The 12,664-nt window shown below is 38.3% G+C and overlaps 1 non-coding gene across 1 annotated transcript; it reads right to left on the bottom strand.

Annotated features, from left to right (window-relative positions):
• Nucleotides 1-11,480: 11,480 nt before the first annotated feature.
• Nucleotides 11,481-11,553, bottom strand: trnav-cac (transfer RNA valine (anticodon CAC)). Its single transcript has one exon. It is a non-coding gene; the product is annotated as a tRNA-Val (tRNA).
• Nucleotides 11,554-12,664: the final 1,111 nt, after the last annotated feature.

Raw genomic sequence — 12,664 nt, 5'->3', positions numbered from 1 at the left:
CAGTTTACACTGAACATTTCCTCGTTCTAGATCTAGACTGGTCTTGTAGCAGTTCACCCTGAAAACTGATTCATATTTCATATTTATAGTTCCCAGCTAATTCCTGCCCATCTACGCATTACATTAAAAATGTGCACTGCCTGCGTCTAGACATGAAGAAATTAAATTAAGCTGATTTTCTGAAATATCAAGTCTGCTAATATGTTTAAAATATATGTTTCCGTTTTGATTTACACTCTTCTGGATACTGTTTTGTTCTGCTGTGCCAAAATACGGTATGTTACTTCTCTGTGACATTATTAAAAGAATCGACTGACCATGCTTGAAATTAAGCAAACAGGGTGTTTAATTTCAAGTGGTCTACCGCTACTCAGTTCAAGTTGCTTAAGTTAAACAAGCCTAACTTCAATGTTTTTCAAAACAGTAAAAGTCGCTCATGAATGCAGCCATTTGGACGTATTTCTTCACATCACTGCCTTAGGCAGCGAGCTTTTTCTAGGAGTGAGATTATCCCTTTATTGTTAATCTTAAACTATTAAACCTGAACCATTATTCCCTTGTAGGTCCAGCCTGAGTTAATGAGTTACCATGAGTCCTGTGCTTTGTAATGTTTGTGTAATGTACCTAGTTTTATTTATATTTGATTTTATTGTGTTTTTATGTTTGTTATTTTAACTTTATTTCGTTTATTTTATGTAAACAAAGCAAAAAAAAAAAAAAAAAAAAAAAAAAAAGAGCTTCACAGTGGTAAATAAATGGACGAGCTAGCCTAAAGCTGAAAAAATAGGGCTGGTGGAGAGAAATGTTTCTTAATCATAGATTTGTGCCTTGAAGCGTGTGAAGGTTTTAATTAAAGATTGAAAACCAATCATCAAGGTGGTACATTAAAACTGCAGGATGCCCTTCTGTTTTAAAGTGAGAGAGAAATGACATTCAAGGCACTTTTTTTGTGCCGCTTTCAACTTTTTCAGCGTTTCCACCCATCTGCAGGATTTCAATTAAATCACCCTCACTAAGTTCTTCGTTTACTTTCCCTAATCTCTCTTAGCTTGTGGCAAAAAAGTGATTTTGTTTTGCCATTTTCAGTTTAATAGAAGTGCACTTTCGCTCACCTGCGTTATGAATTAGAATGGATTTTTTTTGTAGAGGCAGGCAGCCATGGTTGAGCACCTCTTGATTCAAACCCTCTGTACCTTGAAGGTGAACAGTGCAGTGACTGAACTCCATAAATTGAAAGCAAGTGTTGTTCTTTGGCTGTTGTTGAAGGTGAGGCTCCAAACCCGTCCTTGAGAAAGCGTTGGTACCTGCTGAATTATGGAGACCGAGTCTGGATAAGTCGGTTTGCTCACATGGTTGTAATTTTTCTGCAGATATAAAACTTTCCAAGCTGGTAACAAAGACAAAGCCATGGCATGAAATAAGGGATTTTTTTTATGTAGCTCCCTTGGTGAGACAAAAAATAAATGAAAGCAATTATTCCACATGTACAGTACATTGAAAAACAATTCATACCGCTTGAATACTTTTCCAAATTTTTATATTTTAAAAATGCAAATCTTAGTGTATTTTTTAAGATTGTATCTGAAGGAAAAAGCATGCATGTTTTACTAAATGGTTTAACCCTTATTAATTTGAAGCGTGTGAATCTTTATCCAGCTCTTCAAGTCGATGTTTCTAAACACGTTTTGATTCAATTAGAGTAAGTTTGCCTCTAACAGCTGTGCACATCTAGAGAATAAAATCTTGTTTATTCTTATTTTGAAAATAAATGAAGCCCAGACAGATTAGATGGATCCTGTATGGCCGATTCCCATCCAATCTGTTCAGCCTCCCCACAGCATGATGATGCCTCCACCGTGTTTCTCCATGGGGATGGTGTTTCGTTTAACATAACCCTGATTTAAACTTCAGACTTCACGGTGACGTGTCTGGTGTGTTGTTGATCTGTATAATCCTGCTCATTCATTGTTTTCTGCAACTCATCCTCAGAAGTCTTCACTCAAATTCTTCTTGTGTGTTTAGTTTAAATCACAGACAGGTGGACCATATTTACTCATTAGGCCGTTTCTATTTTTGCACTGCACTATTGATAAATGATGGATCACAGCGCGGCCGCCGGTCCTCGGTTTCACATTCAGAGGCTTTAATGAGGACGCCACACAGACGTGTGAATGGCAAGCGACTCTTTCACTCCTCACAACATGAAAGACACTCAAAGAACCGCCCACAAGCTGTCCCCACATAAATGATGAGGCATTCTGCGCCTGTAGCCCTTTTCTAGAAGATCCAACAGCCCCTTGGAGACGAGGCAATCTTTCACATCAAAACACATTTTGTCTGTGCTGCCCCTAAAATTATTCCCTTCTGCCACACAGCTTGTTTGCCCCCCCTCCACCTCCAGAAGCCTTTGTCTGTGCATTTGGTAGCAGAGGAAGCACAGACAGTTATGTAAAGGCTAATGAGTGCGTGACTTCAGACTGGCTGAGCCCATAAGTGTTCCCATCTCGCTATTCTTTATGTATGGAAGTGTTGACACACAAGTGCATAATTATTGTCCAAAATTAGTACATGGATCTGTCGGTCTTCAGGCCTGTGCTGATGGTTTTGTCTTTCACGGCTGGTTAAACACGGCTGGTCAGTTAGTTTCCCTTCAAGGTTTCAACCTTGTTCTCGGTCACATCAGCCCATCGTCGACACGCTCCCACCCCTTCCTGCCCACAGGCAGCGCCAGCAAACTGACATGAATATCACACTATGACATGATGTCGGAGAAAAGCAAAGCTTATCCATCAGTTTATGTGTTGACTATGAAAGTAAGGGAAATGCAGCTTTTCTTGTTTTTATGGTTAAACAATTTTATTCATTCTTACTTCACGGCATCATGAGAAAGAAACACAAATACACACACTCTTATGCAGAATAGTTTCCAAATTTGTAAACCAGGAACACATTGTAGATATTTAAATAGGTTATTTGTAAAATGTTGAATTATGGCAGATATTAGTGAATGTGACAGTGAGGCATATGGATGGTATTGTTGCTGTTGTATGCTGTGTCATCTCTCTTTACTTGTTAATTTCCAAGTTGCTAGTAAGTTACTTGAGAAGCTCCTCTCATGAATATAAGTTACATGTAGACAAAGTTTTGTGTCCTTAACAAATGTAATAAATCAGTTTTAAATTGGAAGTGCATGCATTGTTTTTATACATTTATAAAGTAAGTGAAAAGAATTACTGAAAGTTGTTATTAGGATCCAGAATATTACTTACTCTTTCATACATCTGATTTTTAGATGCAGATGTTCAAATTTAGACATAGATTTTCCTTTGCAAACTGTTTGAGTACACACAGCTTCGTGAATCTGCCCATCTAACTTTAAGCTACATGTTTTCTTATCACCTTATGCATGCATAATATGAATCTGGTGAATGAAGATTTATGTATTTCAAATTCAAAAATAACAGGCAATGCGTCATTAAGATGACAGACAGAAGATTTCTTAGAAAAAGTTAAGTCTTTGGTGTAAAGGGAAGTTGGAGTGTGCTGAGAACAGAGGCAAAAGAAAGAAAAGATACCTGATGCAAGAAGAAATAAACTCAACGGAAGCCACAGAGGAAAGGTTGGGCACAAAAGATCAAGATGTGGCAGTGAAACTGTGGGAGCTTAGTGTCGACCCAGCAGGAGGTTGGTGAAAGGAAAATCATGTCAGGGAAGATCATGCTGTCACAAATCATATCACTATCTCTCAACTCAGATTGATCTGCCAACCTCATGTTATACAGCTTTCACACCCATTTTTTAACTTCCCTTCAATGCAGCAGAAGACACTCTTTCTGCACCAGGCACACTGTTGTCACAAGCAAGTGACTAAGGGAAGTCACGCGTGATCACAAGGTCAGAGCTTTGACTGGAAGTGGCAGAAGAGGATTACTGGCCCAGTGGAGGGAGAGAGTGGCCGACCTGCAGAGCAGAACCAGCTGGTCAGCGGGCCGGCCAGCCCAGCTCCATCTGTCAGTCACCTGCTCGCTCCACTGGGAAGCATGCTAATTCTCTCCTCCTTCCTTAGCATCCAGCGATTACGCCATTCAGTTTTGTAATGTTGTGTTTTTTTTTTGTTTTGTTTTTTTCAGAAACTCTCACTGTTTTTCCTACAGCTAACAGGTTTAAAACGTTACATTGCAGAGCTTTTTCCACATGGTCACAACAGACATTAATTGTTAGTAGTGAGACACAAAGGAGATATCTTACTAGCACTGCAAAAACATAAAATCTTGCCAAGTATTTTTGTTTAGTCTCTAGTGCAAATATCTTTGCACACTTGAAATCAGACAAAACCAACTTAAAAGTAACTTTTCAGCTAGATACAGGAGCTTGTCTTAAGAAAATAATTCTTTAACATTCATGTAAATCTCCTAGTTGCACTGGGACATTTTTCCCATCTTGCACACTGGAAGCATCGTTACGCCCCTAGTGGACAGTTAAAGCTTTACATCTCAGTGGCTGTGCCAGTCTGACATTCAGATGGACTTTTCTAAAACTGATCATTTCTCTGCTGCTCTCTTTACAATTAGCAGCAGAATCAAAACCTGATCATGTCAGTGAGTTTTTAAATGCGTCATTCTGGAGGGCTTGAATGTTATGCCGTGTTTAAGCCTGCAAAGTTCACTCGAGTAAAACTTGGACATTGTTATATTATAGGTTAAAAGGTAAACGTTAAATTCCCTCATCTGAGCTTTTTTATTTAATATGTGTCTTTTTTATATATATATCTGTAATTTTATGAGGGCTGTTGATTCTAAATTGCATTAGACAGAATAAAGCAAGTACAGGATCAAAGAAGTAAATTAAAAAATTTCACTATAATTTTGAGTGAGCTGTAAAATGTCCTTTTTGAATGTTACGCCATCAAAAACAGATTTTTGCTTACTTGACGTGTGCTGTTCACCAGAATCCCAAAACCTTAGAAATAACTTTGTAACTCCATGCTGATTGATGCAATTCCCATATTTTGCTTTGTTGCCTCACCACAAAAAGGTAAAAATAATTAATCATTTAGTGGCTATATTATGTTTACATTTAGATGTAACAACTTAATACTAAAACAGAAGAAGTCTGTAAGGGGGAAAATGCTTTTTCTTGTCCCTGTAAGTGCACCAGCAAACATGAACCAAAAGTTTGCACAGGTACGTATAAAACTTAGCTGCACAGATAGGTTTATTTGTTGGAGTTTGGAGTAAACTGATTGTGGACTATATATGGAAAAATATATATTTTAACACTATTTGAATACTACCTACCAAGTGGACAAACTTCAGTTCATGCTGAAAGTGTTACTACAGCATTTAGATGTATTTCTGGAAGGGTGCAGATTAAACTATATCTCAGCTATGGAATAGATTCAACAGAGAAGCTTAAATCAAGCTTTGCCGCTGGTACAGAGGAGGCCTGTGCAATGCTGATATAGTCAGACTAACATACTGTCTACAAACTGAAAAAGCCAAAACAGCACGCTTTGTTAGAAAAGATTTCCATATTGTATTTAATGGTGAGTTAGAGCCAGTTGTTCCTGGAACCTTTGGAGACCTCCCTGCAAATGTTATTTTCTTCCCAAGCCTTCAATCAGCCCAGTTCTGTCACAGCTTCTGCTTTGTTTCTCATCCGTACCGGAGTCAGGTACCAGAAAACAAAAGATGTTTCTCCATCCCTGTTTAAAACAACACTGCATTTTGTTTTTACTGCCGAGTCCCTCTGACAGCTGTTGTTGGTTCCTGTCAAGAAGTGTTGCTTCACGTTTTTTCCCCCTTTCTTTTATATTATTATTTTCCACTCTCAGTCACTCTAACAAGGCGCGAACAAACAGAAGGGAAAAAAAAGCAGCAGCATAGAAAAACCTCTGCCCACGAGAGTCAGCAGAATTCTGGCTCCATAGGAGAGGTTAAACTTTATGACATGATCTTTTAAAGAGTTTTGCATGCTGAAGCGTCAGGAGGAGTTATTCAACACACAAAGAGTCTTCAGCATTGACTTAGTCACTCTCATGCGACTGCCTTTGTGTTCGACTCTGAAAGCTGCTGTCTCCTCACAACAATAACACATGTCAAAACCCTGTTCTTTGCAAAGTTTATAACTGTTGTGTGCTTATTGCTGTAATTCTCATGGAGAGCCAGTGGTGTTTGATTGACTGTGACTGTGATTGGCAGAAACTTGGCGCTATTGTTTGGCCACTCATGTTATCACGTCGGAGAAGCATGACTTGCCCGCGGCTGTAAAAAGCAGGAGACATATTGGCTCCTGAGTAGCTGGCATCAAGCCTCTTCCAGACAGGCAATTCCAGGGGAGCAATTGTCTGGTTTAATTGCTCCAGAACAGAAAGACAGGAGAGGCGGCGAAGTTAACAAGCTGTCTGCAGAATCGGTAATGTACAGGCTTTGTGATTAAAAACAAATTTCTGTTTCATTTTTTTCCGTCTTGACAGTTTTGCTGCACATAGATTCAGTCGCCTGTTCTCCACATCTCTGCTGCTCAGTGAGTGGCTAACCACCTGTCCACCTCTTGTCCATTTGACTGAGATATGGACCGGTCTATTCAGTATGGATGGATTAATATTTATTTCTTTCTCTTTCACAGTCTTCCTTGTTTTTCCAGCTTACCGTCACAGAATGTGTGTGCCGGGGTAACGTGCAGATAGTTACATTTTAGGAACCTTTGATCCGATGAAAACATGTCCACTGGCTCATTTTGAAAACTTTAAAGGAACGAGAAGAAAATATTTACTGATAATCTTGTATTATAGTGGGGATATGGATACATTTGAATTATAAAAGATCTAAGTGAGGCATGTGGCAGAAACATTGTCCAGATCAAGTAAAAACTTTAAGATCACAAAAGTTAAATATCCACATTTTGTGGTGCTGCACTGTAACCAGGTTAAAAGTTCAACATCGTTGGAAAGAAACAAGAGAAAGAAACAAAAAATAGACCATGCGAGTATGTAATTGAAAACTACATTTAAATTAATGATGAAACAGTTTTGAAGAGGTGCTGTGAATCTTTACTGTAGGGGTCATCAGTTAAGCTTCTGCTTTTAAACATAAAGCTGAGATGAAGGAGTTCTGAATTCATCCTTTCACACAACCATAGTGTTTTTGGTTTGTGTGAGTGAGGTGGTGGATCTGTGGCCCGCTGCTCTCCTTTCAGCAGCTTTCATCCACATTCAGAGGAAAAGCAAAGGGAACGAGGTAGAAAAAAGGTAAGGGAGGTTTTTAATCATTAAAGTTAAGAAACTGAAGAAATTAGGAGTAACTGGCTCAGTTTTTTCATCAGGATATTAATGACTAGAATACCCACACTGCAAATGTAGGGACTATAAAACTGGAACTAATGACTCCACTGTGATTATCAGTCTTTTAAATGTACCGTTTATGGTGGATGAGAGTTCAGGTTTGTGGACTCAGCAACAATATGTAGATTTATTGAGCAGTGATGAGGAAACATTCTCCTGCTCATGACCATTAGCCCTGCAGTTAAAACGGACGTAAAAACCCACACAAACACATAGAAAACCTTATTATCAGGTTAGGAACCTCAATTTCTCAGGCTGGAAATGGGCTTCTCATTTCCATTCTTACACGAACTGGTGATAAACAGTGAATAAGTCACTGAAAGACATTTTTCTGCTAGGAAATGTTTGAACTTGCAGTGCAAGGTGGGTCTACAGAGTGCTGGCTTAGAGGAGCGTAATATAATTGCATGCTATACTTCAGATTTTTAATTATAAAACTTCTAAGAATAATGTACTCTTTTTCCTCGGTTCTCTACTACACAGAAAATGCTGTGTGGTGAAAATATAACAATGGACTTCACCCTGAACAAATCACTGCCATTCTGAGACATGGTGGTGGTCGCATTATGACATGGGAACACTGTTTTTCAGCAATAATGCCCCAGCTTATCTACATCTGATTGAGAATTTGTGGCAACACTTAGATACTGATGCTCAGATGTTCCCTATAAAATCCAGAGTCGTTTAATATGCAAAGCTGCAGAGAAATGCTAAAATATTTTGGACAGCAAATGACAGTACCACAAAAAATGTTGAAAGTGAATACAGCACTTTTTATATTTTTTCTAAAATATTTGAAAACCATGTTTTTTTCCTCCTCCTCACTTATTCACTCCACATGTTGGTTATCACATAAAGTCCCCCCTACAAAAATACACTAAAGTTAATGGTGGCAGCTTGAGGAATGAAGACCTCTGCTCTTCAGGTCTCACTGTACAATCTTAAATAAAGCAGTTGGTGCAGTTTATTGACTTTGAATTCATCTTCATTTTTTTTTTACAATCAGTTCATAGTAAATAATCTATATTTGGCATCTGAGAACAATAAACTGTTCATAGATGTTGGATATTTAATCAGTTAATATGTTGAGCATTCTTCCTCATCAAAAAACAATTTTATGGTTACTTTTATATAATTTGTCAATAGTAAAGAGATTAGAGAGGGGCTGGTACATTCCATTCTTTTAAACTCTACATTTACACTCACATGTGAAAATGGCTGCAAGCAGATGTGTCATAATACAACTGTACATCTTTGACCAGCAGAAGTGGAGCCTCCTGCACAACTAACAAGAATGCATCAAGAGGTTTCTGGATGGTAAGTCAACAACAAAACATTTGCCTTTTCCAGCAGCCATTTTACGGCACATACATCTGTAAAACCACTGATCAAGCATGCTTTAACTCAGCGGGGTTGCTTGGTGAGGAGCAGTGCTTTTGAAACGGCTCATTTTCCAGTCACCAAAAAACATTAACTTATTGGCTGGGTGTATTTGTTAAGCGCTTGTTTTTAGAAATGGTAGGAACCCAAATGGAAGTACAAAAATGTGACTTTTGGATCATATGTCCACTTCAGGCCATCTGTTTTCTCTACCCAAAATGCCTTTCGGAGAAATCAACAGCAGCTTATTGTTTACTGTATCTCTCTGACACTGAATTTGATTGATTCTCAGCAAGACTTTCAATGTTTTTCTAAAAGAAACATTTACACCAACCTCCCACACCTTATAATCCAGCTGCTTGGAATGGACCACTTCAACCCTGTTTAGTTTCTCTGCCTTGATCCTCTAAGGAAAGAGACTCCAGAAATGAATCCAGTTCTTTGCTTACTTAGAGATTGAAGTGTGGCAGCTCAAAAGAGTTTAACAGCTAACCAACAAGAACAAACAGGAGCGTTTTATAATGTGTGAAACTGTGAAATGAAAAAGATCTCTCACCTGCTAGCCCACGTCCTCTTCTACTCAGACTCTTTTCACACATATCTGTCACACACACATTTCCATCTCCAGACCTAATGTGTTTTGACTTATTCATATCTAATCTCTCATCTCTTTTTGTCCTGATGTGACAGTCAGTTTTTCTCAGAACTGTTAAAAAGGATTTTGTCTTTATTGATCTCTTAGAAGCCCGACCTTTAAGTCAAAACTGTGTGACAGGTTTGAAGTCAGTTTTGGCGTTGACTCGTCCAACAGTATCACATGTGCTGATGACGACTGTCATCTGAGCAGACTCTAACGATTCTTTTATGTTTGATATCAGCTGTAATGAAAATGACACTATTCCTTACTTCTACGTGAGCAATTAGCAGACAGACTCCGACTCCTGCGAACATGTCTGAGCATGTGATTCCCACTAGACCACTTGATGGAGTGTATAATGTGTTTCAGTGTTCAAAGCATTTTACAGTGGACTTTCTTAAGGCTTTAAAGGAGACCTGGCTGTTTGATCATCCACTTGACACCTGCTGAAGCTTTGCTAAGCTCAAAAATCTCACACATCCCCCATCCAGCCATGAAAAGCTCATTTACAGCCATAATGTAGCACAGCTCAGGTCAGGGCACATATTTTTGGATTTTGTTGTGAAACATAATTTGGCGTTTCTGAAAATATAACTACTTATCTTGCCTTCCCTTGCTGAGTTTTGATGTTGATTTAAAAAAAAAAACCTTTAAGCTGAATTTACAAAGTGGACACAATTGAAATTGCAATACTAGAAATGTTTTGAAAGTTGGAACTCTGATGGATCATTTTCATATATTTCCTGTGATTTGGTTGATTCTTTCCCAAAATTCTTCATAATATTACACATTAAGTACATTTGTCAACAAGTTCCTGCTATAGCAATGAATGTAGATCAGCTTAAAGCATTAACTCACTAAATAGGATAGTTTTGAGTTACTATGGCAACATAATTTACCATACAGTACACCCAAAAATCAGAGCGGACTAAATGGAAAGAAATTAAGAGGCCTAGTTTTGTTATCACAGAAAGCAGTAGAAAAAAAATCTCTTTAGTGTTTTCTTTAGGATTACTTTTTAACTCATGTTCCTAAAACTTAAGTCATGTATTAGGAAGAATGATGTTTCTCCAGAGGAAGGAGGAAACGGACTGAATCAAAAAATATATATAATTTTTAGAAATTATGACACCAATCACTTTTCATTATGTCTAGTTTGGTGGGAAATTTTGTCTATTTTCAGGTAATTTGTCTGTCATGGTAATTTAGTCTCAATGAAACACATCGAAATTAGTTATTTGTACTGTGGCAAAATGTGGGAATTTCAAAACCATAGCTGTATTTCATAAAGTTATGGTTAAAAATGAACAGAAATGTTTTAAAATACTTTGTATTACACACTTTGATGATACAACATAACAAGGACAGTATGTAGAGCAGGGGTGTCAAACTCAATTTCACCGAGGGCCACTTCAGCATATAGGCCCCCCTCAATGGGCCACATTGACGGTACAGATCAGGAGAGCATCCCTGCTAAAACACCCCAGACAGAAGGCTGACTTCCCTCATTCAGGTCTGCAGAGGCTTATGATGCGTCTTTCTGACCGGAGCTGACAGCGAGTTGAAGAGTTATGGACCGGACGCTTTGGAGCATCTGGTTAGGAAGCGCATTACAAACCTTTGGTTGAAATGTAGTTTGTAGTCAATTCATGCTCAAAACCTATTTTAAGTCAATCATTGGCCTATAAAATGCTGGGGGGCCACATGTGGCCCGCGGGCCTTGAGTTTGACACATGTGCTTTACACCATAGAACTGCCAATTGGTAATTGAAGTAAAGTAGCTTCGATTTCAAGGAAGCCGACATTGAAATCGATTGGCTAATGAACCATCACCAAAGAGGAAGGTTCTTGTTGTCTCACTGCACCCCAAGAGATGCATAACCTGCAAAAACAGTTTCTGTCTGGTTTCGAACCAGAGCAAACATGATAACCACTACACTACAGGAACTGAACTTCTCTGCTTTGTTTCAGTTTGAGGTTCCAAAGTTGATGATGATGCAACGCATGAAAATTTCCACTGAGGTTTGCACTCAGATGCCTGGATTCAGAGTACAGACCATGACACCACAGACCCTTGTTGGTCTTTAGTAAACACCTGTGATGAACAGAACATGCAAAATCCGTTTCTGTCTGGTTTCGAACCAGAGACCTTTTGCGTGTGAAGCAAACGTGATAACCACTACACTACAGAAACTCATGCTGTTTGCAGTGTTCCTGGTAGATGATCCACATTTTGTTGGAGAGCAACGTCAACGATGGGCATGGAACAATGTCAAATACTTAAACCACAGATCCTCTCAGAGAGCACAGTAACTTGGTGAACAAACTGTCAGACTTGTGCCTTATTTCACATTACAGTCCATAAACTAAGCCTGGGATCAAACAATTGTATAGAAGATGTCATTAGCAGAGACAAATGGTTCTACAGAGACTTGGCTAAATGGCTAAAAAATAAAATCAATACTTACAAATAAAAAATGGTTCAAAAATAAAATTAACACATTAAAATAAAAAAATATCTCTGACATACAATCAACACTTGAAAATTAAAAATGGTTAAAAAAATAATATCAACACTTCAAAATAAATAATGGTTCAAAAATACAATCAACACTTCAAAATACAAAATCTCTGGAAAATAAAATATGATGTATGTTGTTTTGAAAAACATTAGAATATATCCACTTTTATCAAATCTGGTAAGATCATGTAAGTTCTTCTTAAATCCATGGAAACTCAACAGTTTGTAAGGTAGGTGAGTTAGCTCAGCAGGTTAGAGCACCGTGCTGGTAATGCTGAGGTTGTCGGTTCAAACCCTGTATGGGGCAATTCATGTCTAAGGTCTTTCAGACAATCAACACTTCAAAATAAACAAGGGTTCAAAAATAAAAGCAACACTCTACAATAAATAAGGTTTCAATAAAAAAAATAAAATCAACACTTCAAAATTAAAAATAGTTCGTTTATGTTTTCACATCTACCTGAATAATATGTAGTTGTGCCCCTGGTTGTGTTAATCCATTTGAGGAGCCGGCAGTTTATCTTGAGGAAATAAATGACGATGTAAAAGTTAATTAGACTGTAACATGCGCAGTCCGCTGATCAACCACTGTGGACGCGGCTCCGCCGCTGCGAAGAATTAGAAACCGCTGGAAGTAACTCATCCAGCGGCTTTAACAAATGGAGCCTTCTGGGTTCACGTTACCCAGGAGAGCGGTGCTCTGGAGGAGCTGCAGACGTAACATCTGTCCGTTTCGGAGAAGCGAAACCACGCAATAAATAAATAAATAAATAAATAAATAAAT

Source organism: Poecilia formosa, unplaced genomic scaffold (genome assembly GCF_000485575.1).
Source record: "Poecilia formosa unplaced genomic scaffold, Poecilia_formosa-5.1.2 Scaffold123, whole genome shotgun sequence".
Lineage (NCBI taxonomy): Eukaryota > Metazoa > Chordata > Actinopteri > Cyprinodontiformes > Poeciliidae > Poecilia > Poecilia formosa.
This window is presented reverse-complemented; position numbering and strand designations above follow the sequence as displayed.